This window comes from Malaclemys terrapin, chromosome 9, assembly GCF_027887155.1.
Source record: "Malaclemys terrapin pileata isolate rMalTer1 chromosome 9, rMalTer1.hap1, whole genome shotgun sequence".
Taxonomy (NCBI): Eukaryota; Metazoa; Chordata; order Testudines; family Emydidae; genus Malaclemys; species Malaclemys terrapin.
The window spans coordinates 90,009,713-90,025,733 of record NC_071513.1 but is presented as its reverse complement, the minus strand read 5'-3'; the positions used below and the strand labels follow the sequence as shown (position 1 = coordinate 90,025,733).

Genomic DNA, 16,021 nt, shown 5'->3' with positions numbered 1-16,021 from the left:
ATTTTTGCTGGAAATATTTATACTTTCACCTGAGAGATAGATCTGTATATTGATAGTACAACACAGAGTTCAGCTTTAAAGGAGAAGAGACCTCTGGAGACAAACACCTTGTAGATAGTCTCAGGATGGCCTCCAGAAAAATATGTTTTAAAATATGTGACATATGCTGTTGTCCTGTCCAATCCTAAAAAAACATTTTTATTAGTCCCAAAAACCAAAGCAAAATTTACTTCTCTCCTTGTAACTTACTCTACTCAGTGGAGACTGGGGGCTAGGGCAAAGTGCCCATGATAGTATAGTTGCTGTAGTAGTTGTGGTGTTAACAGGGAGGCAGTTGTATGGATAATAATACGTACGGATTTTCCTGTATGTATTGAAAGGATAGATGTTCATGAGACATGCTAGCACTTTTGGCATGTTCAAACACAAGCTTTCATTTTATCTACCTTAAAATACATGGTGAACAGCCATGCATTATTAATATCTGGTTCAACTCTGAAAACTTACTTTGTAAGACTGGGGTTATGGGATTCTATATTTCTTGTTTTACTTTCATTCTAGATGAAATGTGCCCAATTTCCAAGTAAAAAGCTTTTTCCTAACTGCCTGTCCTGCAACGAGTCTAGAATCTGATAGTCAAGCTGATTGCTTTCCTTCCTGATCACCACAACTAGCAATAAAGGTCAATTATGTTCTGTGATGCTTGTGCAACCCCATAATCTTCACATTATGCTTTGTGCAGCCTCTCTGCCTTTAGTGATTGCACAGGTGTAGCTGTTTTGAATTTAGTAAAAGTTATAATGATGAGGAAGATAGCATGGGGTCTGAGTAAAATCCCATTAAAATCAGTTGGGGTCTTTACATTTGGAATCTTTATTCTTAGTTATGTTGCCTCTGCAAGGCTGTGGAGTGTGTGTATGTATGTAAAAAGCTGAGGGGGAAAAACGACAAAAAGAAAATTCCAACCCTTCAAATCTTTACTTTTTTCACTGAAGTCAGGTGATGTGACTGAATAGACACACTGGCTTATGCTTAATTAAGAAGGTGCTCTTTTTACATAGTCACTTTTCAAGGTAGAGCATACTTCTTATAGAGCTGAGCCAATACTAAAATATTGCATTTACCAATACTAAAGCTCTGGTTTATTTCAACAGAATCAGTGCCCTTTAGTTGTTGTGAATATATAAAGTTCTGAAAGAGAACAATATTATTTGAAATGAATACAAGTGTGCATGAATAGATTCAATATGACTACATGTGCTTGTCTACATATGAACGTATTCGTTTTATCATTGCTGAGGAGTCCCATTCCTGCCACCCTGTATATACACAGTCTTTGTCTAAGAACAGTATGGGAGTAGGAAGGTGACTTAGATAGGAAGTTATTATGGGAGACTGGAAGAAATTCTTCCTGTGACTCACTAGTATACTTCTTTGTCACTCAGTTTCATACAGCAGACACATACTGATCAGCAGTCAAGAGGAGGATTGAGGCTAGATGTTGCCTAGGTGATGACATTTCCATCAACTTCTGGGACCATAATTTGATGTGTATGTGGAGTGATCATATTACACAGCATATCTCAGAATAGCTACTTTGCAAGGCCGTAGCACAGCCTGAAGTGCAGACTTCAGGTGGTTTCCAATGCCAGTCAGCAAATAGAGAGGAAACAGAAATTTGCTGGCTGAAGATATCCGGCAGTGGGCAAGTGTAGACAGAGAGGACCAGTTAGATGCATTTCTGGATTATTTGAATGTTTCTGTCGATGGTCAGCCATTGTTCCTTGAGACTGTGCTGACAAATTTCCTTCTTCTGTTGGGTTTTTGGAAGAATAGGTTGCTTCTGATTTTGGGTGAAAATCTCCTGTTCATGATGTGGCTGGGGAGGAAGACCATGCCATGGATGCACCTGCTCCCACTGAGACAGAGTTGGCTGAGGCTGCTGCCATAGTTGCTAGTGGAGATTCTGGCAAGGGTCTTCCTTGTGATGGGGTATCCCTCATCTCATACTACTGATGGCTTGACCAGTCTGCTTTTTCATGTGTTTTATAAGTGCTGCTGAGGGAAGGTACTCTCTGCAGAGTACATAAAGACAAAGTGCCAGTTAAATTTTGATATATAAAGTTATGCAATATCTTCTTCTTAGTACAGTGTGTTCTGAAATTAAATGTTTAGAAAGGGTAAAGCTTTTGGTAGGGGAAAGATTGCAGCACACTCAGAATATACTTTTATTCACTTTTATGCAATACACACCCATGACTATCATCTGGATAGAAGGTAATGGTCAATTTATTTTCGTGGACGTACATCCAGAAATACATGGATTTGTTGTTTACAGGGTTCAGATGATGTGTGTAGTTTTAAACATTCATTCACAGTGATACACACTTATTTGTAGGTGAGGATGATGAAATGATGAACAATTTTCTGACAGACCTTTTTTCCTATTCTGAAAAATCCAAAATTTTTATTATACAAGCCTGAAACAATGTCATCATCACTTATACAGGATGGTACACTGCTGCAGGAAGCAACAGCAACTCCCACATACATAGTGACATGTTTGCTGAATGATATGATATATATTGCATGATAACTGCACAGTCCCAACAGAGTTTCTTACACTATGTGAAATGGCCTGGGTGCTGCAGTGAAACACACTGACAACAGAAAATGAGCACCCTTCTTTCACTGGATCACAGAGTGCATATCTCTGATGCCAGCAGCAGCAACATGTACACACACATTGTGTGTTCGCTGAATAATAGTGAATTACATTATGTGGGATTTATAATAACCTCATAAGGAACAACACAGTCCCATAAATGCACTTTGTGATGCAGGCTGCATTTGCAGAAGCAGTAGCAATCTAAAGAAAACGTATGCAAGGTGTAATAGCACTCAGTGATTTCTCACTGCATTTCTCATATACTGTCAAAATGTAAAAATGTGTATTTGCAGATGCAACCTGAATCACAAAGGACATCTGTGTGTTGGAAAAGCCAAGGTCATAACACTACTGTGATGTTATAAATTATTTCTATCATAAAGTGATATTTACCCTCCTTCACCAAATGCAGTTGGTGTACCTAATGCTGTGACAGCCTCATGGATGACAAGTCTAAGGCCTCATGGGTGGTGAAGGGATATGCATAACACTAGGTGATATCGGCCAATACAAACCCATTCCTGTGGTGGCATTTGAAAAGATGTGCATAGCAAGCCTCACTTATCACAATTTTCCACCACCGAGATGATTGCTGCTCTAGGTCCTAGTTAAACAAGAGCTTAACTTTAAGCCCATGAGTAGTCCCACTGACGTCAATGGGATTATTTGTGTGTAAAGTTACCCATGTGCTTAAGTTTTGCTGATTTGGGATCCTAGTGTGTATATTGAATGGCTTTGCGATGCTGTGGATTCTGTCCTTGCTGGTAGGCATACTTGCTTCTTCATAGGCCATGTGGCGAGACAGCCATTCATTAAAACAAACAAAATATGGCAGATTCAAAAAGCATGCAAATACAAAACGCTGAGCATATGGTCTTCAGAAGCAGGCCCTAGTGCATATTCATCTGAACTTGTTCAGATACAAGCCAAATACATCTGAATCCTCTTTATTCATCTTGGGTGAGGACTGGATTTGGGAGTTGACCATATGCTATCTCCTCAGTGTTTCTGCTTTTTCTTCTGTCACTGTATCCAGAAATGGCTGTGATGATGTGGTGTTTGTTTTGCTTGTTTGCTGCAGTCTACTGCTTGCAGCAGTACTTGCTTGTGAGGATGACTGTACTACTAAGCTGGTGGTGTCCATGTTACAAATGGTCGTGGTCTTCTGCATGGCATCATTACTTTGTCTTTGTGGTAACAGAATCCTTCTTTCCTCCACTGAATACTTTTCTAGTCATGATGTGGCTTGGGTGTTGATATGATCACCAATAATGAAAGATTTTTTTTTTTTTTTTTTATTGGAACAAAACATTAGTTAAGCTACAAAGCCGAGTTAATCCTCTGGTTGGCAGTGAAAGATACAGTTATTTAATGTAGACACTACCAAGGCAGATATGGACAAGGGCCAAAACTCTCCTCCCACCCTATTCACTGCTGGGAACCACCATAGACAGTGGCTCAGGAGCCAAATTAGTGATGAATATTACCCAAAAAAGCCACAGTAGTGTGAATTCATTGTTTCATTTACTATATACTCACAGAAAAATCACTGACCAGGTATTCTACAATTGGTTAATAACATAGTAAAAACATCTTGATTTGGTTAATAACTTGGACTGGTTAATAATTAAATCACACAGTGTTTTAATATGTGTAGCAAAGAGCTGCAGGAGACTCATTAAAGAGCCACTTGTGGCTCCAATGCCTCAGTCTCAATATCACTGAACTAAATAATATACATAGTTGAGTTTAAACCAGAAAAACAAGGCCAGACACCTGCCTATCAGTAGCAACAGTTGGACTTACGTAGCACACAATTGAACATGTGAGAGCCAGAGGCACCATTAGAACACAGCTGGAAAACATTATGCATGCACAAGTGCCAATAGGCTATAGGTGGGTGCCCAATTTGATGGCATTGAACATAGTGGTGGTGGTCAGAAGATACTGCTATTCAATATTGGCAACAGCAAGAGAAATCTTCCACCCCAGAGTCCATCCTCTACCTGAGAGAATCAAAGCCACAATGAGTTCTGGAGGCATGGCTCCAATTTGTAAAAGGTAGGTCATTCAATGACGGTCCAGACCCAAACTCTGGTAACTGAAGTGAATTGCCAATGATGACCAAAGAGATTTTGTAAATAATCTGTAAACTCAATAGTTTGTAATATTTGCAAAATATTTTCAAGTGAACAGATATGAAAAAAATTGAGATTGGTTCATGAAGCATTCATGAACCAAGAATCAAAGAAGAGCCAATATTTGATGGGTTTGCAATGCTCTGAATACTGTTTAACAAGCACTATTATGTATCAAAATCACATTTCCAATCACGTATTTATTTGATTTTTAAGAAAAGCAGTTAATTTTTATAAATTCAACAGGATTGTAATTATGAAACCTGAGTTGGTTATCTAACTAATACAGCATTGTTGAGGTTGTCTTGAGGCAGATTTGGGAACAGCAAGTGCCATTTGAATAGCTGTTGCATATTGGGGGGATAATTCAGTGGTTTGAGCATTAGCCTGCTAAACCCAGGGTTGTAAATTCAATCCTTGAGGAGGCAAAAACCTGTCTGGGGATTGGTCCTGCTTTGAGGAGGGGGTTGGACTAGATGACCTCCTGAGGTCCCTTCCAACCCTGATATTCTATGATTCTATGAAAGATGTGCCAATGAGTATTGGAATGAAAAGAGCTAAATTTTGTGGAATGGGATCAGCGAGCTGTGTTTTGGTGAGGTGATTGATCCTGGTTGCCTCAGGGCATCATTGGGTTGCTCTGACAGACCAGAAAAGAAGTTAGATGGTGGGAAAGTGCAACAAGCTTCCTCCCTTGGCTCCATTAGACTGATGTTGGAGAGCATGGGTGATTTTCCTGTTCCTTAGGAGGGATGTGCCCCTCATTTATATCCTCAGAGCATCCTTCCATGAAGGGTGATGGGGATGTTCCTTTGTGGCATGAACAGACCTCTTCTTGTTGTTGCTCATGTTGGGAGTTATAGCACATACTTAGGAACCTATCAACTTGAATGATTTGATCCCCCATTTCCTTGAGTATCCCAGGTCTCAGCTCTCCATCCACAGAGCTGAAGTCATCCATTGTTGGAAAGCTTTCTTGGTCAAGTTCTTTATCCCTATCTTCTTCATGGTTTGTGCCTAGGGAAACGCAAAGACCAATAAGTGATGATGATACACAGAACAAGACATCGTAGAAAAACCTGATTCTTAGGTTATGTCTTCACTTTTTGTGGGGGGTGAGTATGTTCTTAACTAACTCAGGTTAGCTAACCTGGGTTACAGTAGTAGTGAAGATACAGTGACTCTGCTTTTAATTCAAGTTAGCAGCTTGAGTTAATACCTATATGGGAGCCTGGGATGGAACTTGAGTTACTAACCCAAGTTAACAGGAAAGTTGCCATGTCTTCACTGTTGTTTTAAACCTGAGTTGGCTGATTAGCTAACCTGAGTTAAGAACACACTCTCTTTCCCCCCCCCCCCACTTTCATCAGTGAAGGCGTACTCTGAATGGACAGAGTGCCTTATCCAACACCTCAAATATAACATCTCAGAGAAATTTTCTTGTCCCTAACAATGCAATTCCATTGTCTGCACTCTATATTTTAATCTGGCAACATAAAATTAAAACGTGTTAAAGGGAAAGAGGAACAGTGACTAGGACATTAAACTAAATTATCTTATTCTCTAGATACCTGTTCTCAGACTACTGAAAAGTCATAGAAACAGATGTCAGAGGTGGAGATGATGTCATCTGGTCGGTTTTTCTGTCAAAATAGGATTGATCCCTCAGAATATTTTCCAGGGCTTTGTCCAGGATAATTTTTAATCTCTCAGATTATGTGGCTTCCCATATTTCCCTTGCAAGATCATTTAACTAGCAGGAAGTGTTTGTGCCCTCATTTTCTCTTTTAATTTCACCTAATTTCTTTTAGTTATATTTATGCAAGAAAATCTATATCCTTATTATTTATCCTTTTTATCGTTGTTTAGCCAAATTATATACATTTAATTTTTTTAATATTTCCTCATAAACCTCTCCCTTTAGTCCTTTATTCATTGCTGTTGCTTTTTTCTGAAATTCTTCTAGTTTGTCAATATCTTCTCAATACTGAGTGCAGAATTTAGCTGTCTCATCAGAGCTGTTTAGCTATTTATATTTCTGTATTTAGATGCTTTTGAGTGTACAGTACCAAATTCCACCATTTTTACTGTCTGTTGCAAACTAATGTTGATAATTTTCTGAGTATGAATTCAGGAGAGAATATCAAATCCATGATTGTTTAACTGTATAAAACCCAAATATATTACATTTACTACATTAATTTCATCCACTATTCCCTTTTTTATTGAATAGGTAAAAACCGTACCTCTCCACCTATGATAGACTTCATCCACCAACTGCTCAGCAGTGCTCCCGATAGAGTACAATGTTTGAGGATCTGTTACCTCACTCCTGTAGGGTGTGATGGTAACTGGAGTTGCCTGCCACTGCTTAAGGTCCTCTTCTTCCTCTGAAGACACCGTACAAGCCTGGTACTCTCTTGCCCCCCCCCCCCCTTCTCCTCTTTGGGCACAGCCTGAGATTGCACTGTGTTGGTGGTTGTTCTTGTGGAAAAAAGGGGGTGGGTGGTCCTGAGACTCTTGTTGCTGACTCTCCTTAAAGGCCATAGACCATGAAGCATCACTCACGTGGTTCTGCCCCTCCTGCTGCTGCCCATTGTAGGACTCTCCAGTTGGCACAGTGGCTATTTCGTCTCTCCTTCCTCCAGCTTCGTCCCTTGTGCACCACTCTGCTTTTTTCTGTAGAAAAACAAGACAGATTTTATTAGCTGTCCCTGTTCCCACATTAAAATCTTGCATGTGAAGTCTTGGCCTTTTCTGTTGGAGGCCTATGACTCAATACTGTCTCCCTCCATACAGGCCACAGCATGTTGGCGGCATCCTTCAGGCTTTCATTTGTTCATTTTTACAAGATAAAATATTCTCACAATTTTTGAAAACTTTGTTACGGTGCCCAAAAGTATATGGATATTTCAACCCACGTATTAGCTAGACTGCAACTTTAAAACCCTTTGTCACATCCTTAGATCTCAATCCTCAAGTCCTAACAATTTCTCAGTGACATAAGATAAATACTGTAGCGTTCTGAGTGATGCCAGAGTGAGCAAAGTGAATAATGTAATAGGCTGTGAGAAAGTATCCCAGCTCCCATTACCACTGCAGGACTACAGCTGCGGAGACAAAACAGCACACGATGCTGGCTGTGACACAGCAACTTGCACTTACCTTCTTCTGAATTGACATGCCCAAAATGAAGCTAAATTTGTTGTGGAATTGCTGAAGCTATTGTGGCTCTTCCTCTTCACCATGTTAGAGAACTTTGCTACTCAGTCTTCACCCAGGCCACCCTACAATACAATACAAAGCAACAGTAAGAGGCAAGAAAGTAATCTGCTCCCTCCATCGTAGAGAAGATGATGATTATCAAGACTGACTTCATTAGACTACCAGCAGGGAGCCCAGTTACTGTTAGATTTGGCTTTATGACATAAGAACATTGGGAGTTAGCTCATTTGGTTTCTTAGTGACCATAGCAACAGTGAACCCAGTTACAATGAACTGCTATGTCTTCCCTAGTTTTTTCAGAAATGTCTGGCTCATCAAGTTCTGGTGTCCTAAAAAGCCTAAGGGTATGTCTACATGGCGGCTGGGAGGTGTGATTCTCTGATCAGGTAGACATACATGTGTTAGCTCTGCGCAAACTAGTATGTTAAATAGAAGTTTGGCCATGGCAGCACAGGTGACAGCTTGGGTTAGCCCAGAGGTGGGCAAACTACGGCCCATGGGCTGGATCCGGCCTGCGAGCCGTTTTAAGCTGGCCCATGAGCCGCAGTACACGGCTCGGCTCCACTCCAGCTCTCCGGCTGTGGCGCTGGGTCAGGATCCGGACCACACGGCTCGGCCCCGCTCCGGCCGGGCACTGGTTTGGGGGCCGCACCACACGGCTCCCGGAAGCCGCGGCATGGCCCCGCTCCGGCTCCTATGCGCTCCAATGGGAGCTGCAGGGGCGGTGCCTGTGGATGGGGCAGCGTGTAGCGCCACCTGGCCACTCCTCCGCATAGGAGCCGGAGAAGGGACATGCCACTGCTTTCAGGAGCCGCTTGAGGTAAGCGCCACACCCCAACCCCCTGCCCAAGCCCTGATCCCCCTCCCGCTCTTCAAACCCCTCGATCCCAGCCCGGAGCACCCTCTATACGCCAAACCTCTCAGCCTACCCCAGAGCCTACACCCCTTCCCGCACCCCTGCCCCTGCCCTGATTCCCCTCCCACCCGCCGAACCCCTTGGTCCCAGCCCAGAGCACCCTCCTACACCCCAAACTCCTCATCTCCAGCCCCACCCCAGAGCCTGCACCCCCTCCCGCACCCCAACCCCAATTTTGTGAGCATTCATGGCCCACCATACAATTTCTATTCCCCAATGTGGCCCTCAGGCCAAAAAGTTTGCCCACGCCTGGTTTAGCCACTCAAGTACATATCTAGAACGTCAGACAGGTTAACCTGGAATTCAGGTGGCTAGTTGGAGCTACTGCCATGGCCATTGTGGTCACACTGCTATTTTTAGCATACTAGTTCAAGAAGAGCTAGTACATGTATGTTAACCCAAGCTGGGAATCGCATCTCCCAGCTGCTATATAGCCTAAGGAAGATTATGTGACTTTTGGTGAAGTTGTATTTTTGGTGCAGTAAATCACAGCAATCTCAGATAACCAAATAGGTTTTGACTATCTAGTTCTTTCCTTTGTCAATGCATGATTGTTTCTGATTGATTATAGTACTCTCTTCAGTGATCATTTTAAATGTCTCAAATGCTGTGGCTTCTACCACTTAGCTTAGGCTACATACTTCATATTCTAATACCTGCCACTGTCAGGGAGTTAGTTATCTGACTAGAGTTTTCCTTTATTAATTTTATCCAGTTATTTCCACGGTTTGTCTAGACTGCAATTTTGTTTGTGATGTAACTCAGGTTAACCAAAACCAAATATTTGTGAGTGTCTAGACTAGCATTTACAATGCTAATTTGAGTTAGTTGGAACCAATTAATTCGAGTTGCAATACAACCAAAAACTCTAATCTAGGACAGTTCTTAAAATACATCCCTTACATCTGCACAGTATCACACTAAATAATTCCTCTCCATTTGTTGATGTTGACACTCTTACACTTAAACTGTTATGTTCCTCTGATTACAGAGACAAGATGGGTGAGGTAATATCTTTTATTGGACCAACTTCTGTTGGTTAGAGAGACAAGCTTTCGAGCCACACACAGCTCTTCTTCAGGTCTAAAAGCTTTTCTTTTTCACCAACAGAAGTTGGTCCAATAAAAGATATATTATCTCACCCACCTTGTAGCCATGTCGGTCCCAGGATATTAGAGACACAACTACACTGCATACAACATGTTCCTCTTATGTCTGACATAGCCAAGAGATACATATTTAGTGCTTTTAATCTTTCCTCATAAATCATTTCTTTCAGCCTTCCAATAATTTGCTCTTTTCTGAACTCCTTCCAATTTGTCAGTATTCTTCCAGATTCTGAGATGCCCAGAACTAAAAAATTCTTGTATATCAATAACCCCTTTTGTACTTCTGTTAAGTATTTTATATCATACAGCAGATACTGCAGTATTTTTTCTTTTATTTTGCTATTTTTCCAACCCAATTTGTCTTTGGTGCACACATATGTTGTGCAATACAATATACTTTCTTTGAGTTCTTGCATATGTCCATTACACTGGCGGTATTTACAGTGCAAGATTTCTCCACGGAGGTTCATTCTGGTGCAAATGGTAGAGCATGCCCTTTGGCGCCCCACTCTCTGGTATTAGTTCATACTGACTCTCATTGACCTTAGACGTTAACTCTGGTGTCCTCCAAGGGACGGTGGAGACTGGCTACTTCCTCTGTTTTGACGCTACATCAGGCATCTTTGATCAAGGTAGAACATCTGCCTTTATCGGTACTGACCGTGCTAGAGGCCTGTGCGGCAGTGAGAGACCTATTATGCCTTGCAGGCCACCATTGCTGTTAATTCAGGGTGAAGACCCTCATCCAGCACCATTCCAGGTACAGTTCTCATCAGCTCTGGCAGTATGCTGTGGACACATCAGCCATAGGCCTGCTACACTTTCTTCAGGCTCCTCCACTTCTGTATTATCTCTGTTTTGTCACACAATACCAGCAGCTAGGAAGCTGTCCATGCTTTCTCTGGTACCACGTTCCCGGAATAGATCCTGGTCAGTCTCCGATAGCTGCTCCCAGTACAGAGCCACCTTGGCTCTCAGAATATTCCACTTCTTTGTCAGAATCCGAGGTGGGCTCTTGGGTCTCATGCTATTGACAGTCTAGGGCTTCCTCCAGGGCCTGTTCTCATACCCACAAAAGGAGATATGAGGAGATTCGAGCCAGAGATTAGGACACTTGATGCAGGCACAACAAGGGTCTGGGGCCATACCAGCCTCCTCACTGGCTGTATTGAATGCCTTGGGGGATGCCCTCATCATCCAAATCAATATCTCCACTCTCTCACAGGAGCAGATTATGTATGAGAAATGCTAGTGATGCTCAGTACCAATCTACCTTTTGACTCAACATTGCTGGACTTAACTCAGCCGGCTTCGGAACAGCAGCCTACTCCAACATTTTTGTAGGACCAACCTCAAGAGGTTCCTCCCTTGCCTCCCTCTATTGCATAAATCTCATCACCAGATGAGGTCCTGGTTCCAGAAACATGCTCTCCCATACTAGATGACTTTTAAAGTATGCCAACTCCTCTGACGAATGACTGTTTCTCTTCATAAGCTAGTGGAAGAGAATACCCACAAACTCCGTTGTTCTCAAACTTTTGTTCTGGTGACCACTTTCACATAGCAAGCCTCTGAGTGCACCCCCTCTTATAAATTAAAAAAACTTTTTTATATATGTAACACCATTATAAATGCTGGAGGCCAAGCAGAGTTTGGGGTGGAGGCTGACCGCTCGTGACCCCCCATGTAATAACCTCGTGACCCCCTGGGGGGTCCCAACCCCCAGTTTGAGAACCCCTGCACAAACTGATTGATATTTTACATATGGCCGTGGCATGAAAGGTAGGCTGCATGATGGCCTATTTTATGGGTAGATCTATCAAGACCCCATGCAATAATTCTTTGTCCACTCCACAAACAGAATGTAAATACCAGGTTCCATCCCAGGGATTTGAGCAGTTTTATTCACACCCTTTGCTGGACTCTCTAGTAGTAGTTTCAGTAAATGAGAAGCAGCGGCAAGACTGCACTAAGGCTACTCCCAAAGTGAAAGATACAAAGAAGTTAGATCTCTTTGGGGGAAAGGCTTATTCCACAGCAAATTTACTCCACATGGCCAATCACTGCGCTTTAATGTCCAGATATGATTATTCTAAGGGTAGGTATATGCTACACACAACTGATAGCGGTGAATAGGGTACGCGTAGTTACAGGCTGCTTTTCACACATGATAGTGAAAGGCTCTGGCAGGGGGAGGCAGAGGGGAAAGACTCCCGGAGTGGGTTCTTTCCCCACTGCCTCCCCCTGCTAGAGACTTTCTCCACTGCTAAAGTCTTTTCCTGCAGCGGGAAAAGGCTCCTGCAGCCCTCTGTGGCAGGGAGTGGCTCCAGCAGCCGGGAGCTGCCAGAGCTTTTCCCTGCTGCTGGAGCTTTTCTCTGTGGCATGGCAAGACTCTGGTAGTAGGGAGGCAATGGGAGACTACACTGCTGAAAATAACAGTGTAGACTGGGGAGGCACTGCTTCAGCATGTAGAGAGCTGAACCCTTAAGCTATGTACCCTATACAGCTATGTCTTTATCTGCCTAAGAAGTGCCTTACTGTCTACACTGATGTTTACACTGCATGCCCCTCTAGCATGGGTATATGTGTTGTACTTAAAGTACTGCACAGGATCTTTTCAGGGGGAATAAGGCAGAACGCCACATTTATTAGTAATACATGTATTAATTAACACTGTATTATATGCATATAATATATTACACTTACACTTACACTCACACACACACACAAACACACTCCGTCTTGTTGTTACCAATTAGTTGCTCCCCTTAACTTCACTGGCCAGGTGAGTTAGATGGGGGAGGGGGTGGAGCCGGGCTTCTGCCGATCCGGATCGATGCTCCCATGTTGACAAGACGAGACCCGGGGTCCTCTGCAAGACACCTTACTTTTATAGCAGCTTTTCTCTTATGCAAATCTATACCAGATTCAAACTCTGTGTCTGTGTCCATTGGTCCTTTGTGCTGCTTTCTTTTGAGTGTTGTCCCAATGCTGCAAAGAGGGTGTTTCCAAAAGAAGGTGCTTGCTTCTAACCCCCGAGGCCGTCGGTATGTCTGCTTGTCTTTAATGAGCCCACTTGACATGTTTTATTGTTCTTGGGTCTGGCTCCCAGCCCCTCTCCAACAGTTGAGGCTGTCTGGAGGTGCTGCCTTCCATGCCTTGCTCATCCACACCTCATTCATTCAACAGGGCAATTGATTAAGAGTGGGGGGGGGAGAACTCTTGTTCTACTGCTAGCAAAAAGAAAATTTTCTTCTATCTTATTCTATCCTTAGGGGCTATAATATTATACCAAGGGTAATGCAAAGTTTCTAAATGAGGCTTTGATACAAAGTTCCATGAAAACAGAGGTCACACGTGGGTAGACCCACCACAAGGTTATATGAAGAGGCACAATGTAAAGTCATATGAAAATTATCAGAGATTTATCTACATATGTACTTTACACGCTGCTGTGTACAATATATATGTATCCTACCTGGGAGGCAATCTCTCAGTTTGCAAATAAACTGCCAGAAAGTTCGAGAGCACTGATTTTCAACCTTTTTTTCATTTGCGGATCTCTAAACAATTTCAAATTGAGATGTGGACCCCTTTGGAAATCTTAGACAGTCTGCGGACCCTCAGGGGTCCACTGACCATAGGTTGAAAACCACTGCTCTAGGGAACAGTTCCATCCCCTTGTTGCAGAAGGTTAGTTGGTCTCTCGTTCAGCTCTGCAGGCTTCCTTGAACTCATGAGATTCTGAGGCTAGGGGGATGGCAGTGACTACGTGCCATTCCTCCTGGTTGTAGTCCTTGGGGATTCCTTCAGAGGTGAAATAGACTATTGAGGGACCTCCCTTTCAAGGGATGTGCCTTATTCTGATCCAAAATATATGAAGCTTTATGCACACTAAGTAGTCTAGAGCAGTCCTAAATTTGTTAGGTCTATACACTCTTGCTACAAAAAAGACTAAATATCGTCCTCAGTTCCAGCTGAGGCAGCAGTATTTCACCTTCAGGCAGCCTGATCACTTCAAGAGGAGGCAAAGGTCTCAGAGAAGAAGGCCTCTGCTCTCTATCCCCTTCTTCTTGTCATCTGGGCAACCACAGGCCTTGAAGTAGCCTGTTTGACTCCTGTGTTGCTGACAGGAGCTTGCCATTCCTTCCCTGCCCTTCCAGAACAGATTGTCCCACTTACTGCCATGCATGGCAGGCTATCACCTTGGACAATTGGCTGCTATGCACAGTGGTATTGAGACACATCCTGAAATTCCTTTCTATTCCCTCTTCCCTCCCGCTCCTCCCAGTCCCTCTTCGTGGCCCCCTCTCACGAGTCTCCACTAAGACAAGGAAGTGTAAGATACTATGTTCTTGGGTGCAGGGTTTTTTATTCCTGATACTTTCTAATACCCAAAGCCAGAAAGGAGTCTCAGACTCATTCTAGATCTTCTGAACCTAAATAAATACAAGAAGAAGTAAAAGTTCCATATGGTGTCTCTTGCTATTGTTATCCCTTCCATAGATTCAGGAGACTGGTGTGGTACTCTCAACTTTACAGGATACCTACTTCCATGTGGCGATCCACCTGAGTCACAGGAAGTTCCTAAGATTCGTGGTATGAGATCATTACAGTTCACCATTCTGTTCTGTCCTTCTGTCTATCATCAACACTGTGGATTTTCAGCATGGTGGTATATATGGTGATAGCTGCCTATCTCTGCCAGCAAGGTGTCTGTATAGCCTAACTTGGCTAATTGGTTGCTTTGGGATCACTCCAGACACCAAGAAGAGGCTGCTATCCATTGCACTCTCTGAACATACAGCATCCTGGGCCTGAAGACAGAAAAGTCAACGTTATGACCTTCATAAAGAATAGAGTTCATTAGAATGGTCCTGGATTCAATTTTTGACAGGGCTTTCTTGCCTTTCCCCAGAATCCAGATTATATTAGACCTCTATGCATTGCTCAAGGATCAGCCACGAACCACAGTAAGGAATTGCCTCAGGCTCATAGGTCACATGGCAGCATGTACTTATGTGACCTCTCATGCCCAGCTCTACCTCAGGGAAAAGTAGAGGTGGCTAACGTGAGTCTGTCACTCTCAGATTCAGCCAAGACTATATGGGGGAGAGGGATGTCCCTTTTTCTCAACCTTTCCCTTCAATCACTTTGATAACAGTGCTTCAGTTTACACATATGTTCTTGAGTTGTGTGCAATATTCTGTGTCTGTGAGCAGTTCCTGCCTCGTATTCAGGACTGTCCAGGTTCTCTAACAACATTATAGTGGTGTTTTATGTGTGCTAGGTCAGACAGCCTGTGCCAGGAAGCAGTCAGTTGTGGAATTTCTGTATGTTGGAGCTCCGTCAGTCTCAGGGCCTCTCACTTGCTAGGTGTTCAAATGGCTCAGCTCCATCCAGAAAGGCTTCATGTCATCCAAAGGCTGTTACGAACACAACTTTGTCCTTCAGGCTGCTATCCACATGGTCAGGAGGGCACGGAGGCAGTGTGCCATAGCATGGCTCGACCTGGCTAATGCTTTTGATGCCCCACTAGCACATTTTTGCCACGCTGCGAGAGTTTGGGATGCCTGAAAACTTTCTCCAACTGATCCAGGAACTTTATGAAGGCTGCACCACCACCATCCACTCCCTGGAAGAAGAGAGGCTTGAAATTCCTATCTGTAGCGGCATGAAGCAGGGTTGTCCCCTCAGCCCCATTGTTTTCAACTTAGCCATGGAGTCGCTCATTTGAGCCATTTCCAGCAGTCTAGGCGGTTCGACCTGTATGGTAACAGTGTGAATATCCTGGGCTACACAGGTGACCTGGTCCTGATCGCAGACAACCTTGAGTATCGTCAACAAATGCTTGACATCACCATCCAGGCTGCCAACTGGATGGGACTCCGCTTCAATGGTAGGAAGTGCGCATCCCTGCATATTGATGGCAGTAGAAGAGACATGGTCCAGGTGACACCTTTTC

At 43.2% G+C, this 16,021-nt stretch overlaps 1 protein-coding gene and 1 long non-coding RNA gene across 4 annotated transcripts in view; one reads left to right on the top strand and one right to left on the bottom strand.

Moving 5' to 3' along the window:
• The window catches only part of PHC3 (polyhomeotic homolog 3), a 96,104-nt gene that overhangs the window by 27,648 nt on the left and 52,435 nt on the right, over nucleotides 1-16,021 (top strand). The gene's annotated exons all lie outside the window — the stretch shown is intronic.
• LOC128843075 (uncharacterized) lies at nucleotides 4,111-8,087 on the bottom strand. Its single transcript, XR_008446178.1, has 3 exons — nucleotides 7,972-8,087; nucleotides 7,375-7,485; nucleotides 4,111-5,823 (listed from the first exon to the last, which is right to left on the bottom strand). It is a non-coding gene; the product is annotated as an uncharacterized LOC128843075 (long non-coding RNA).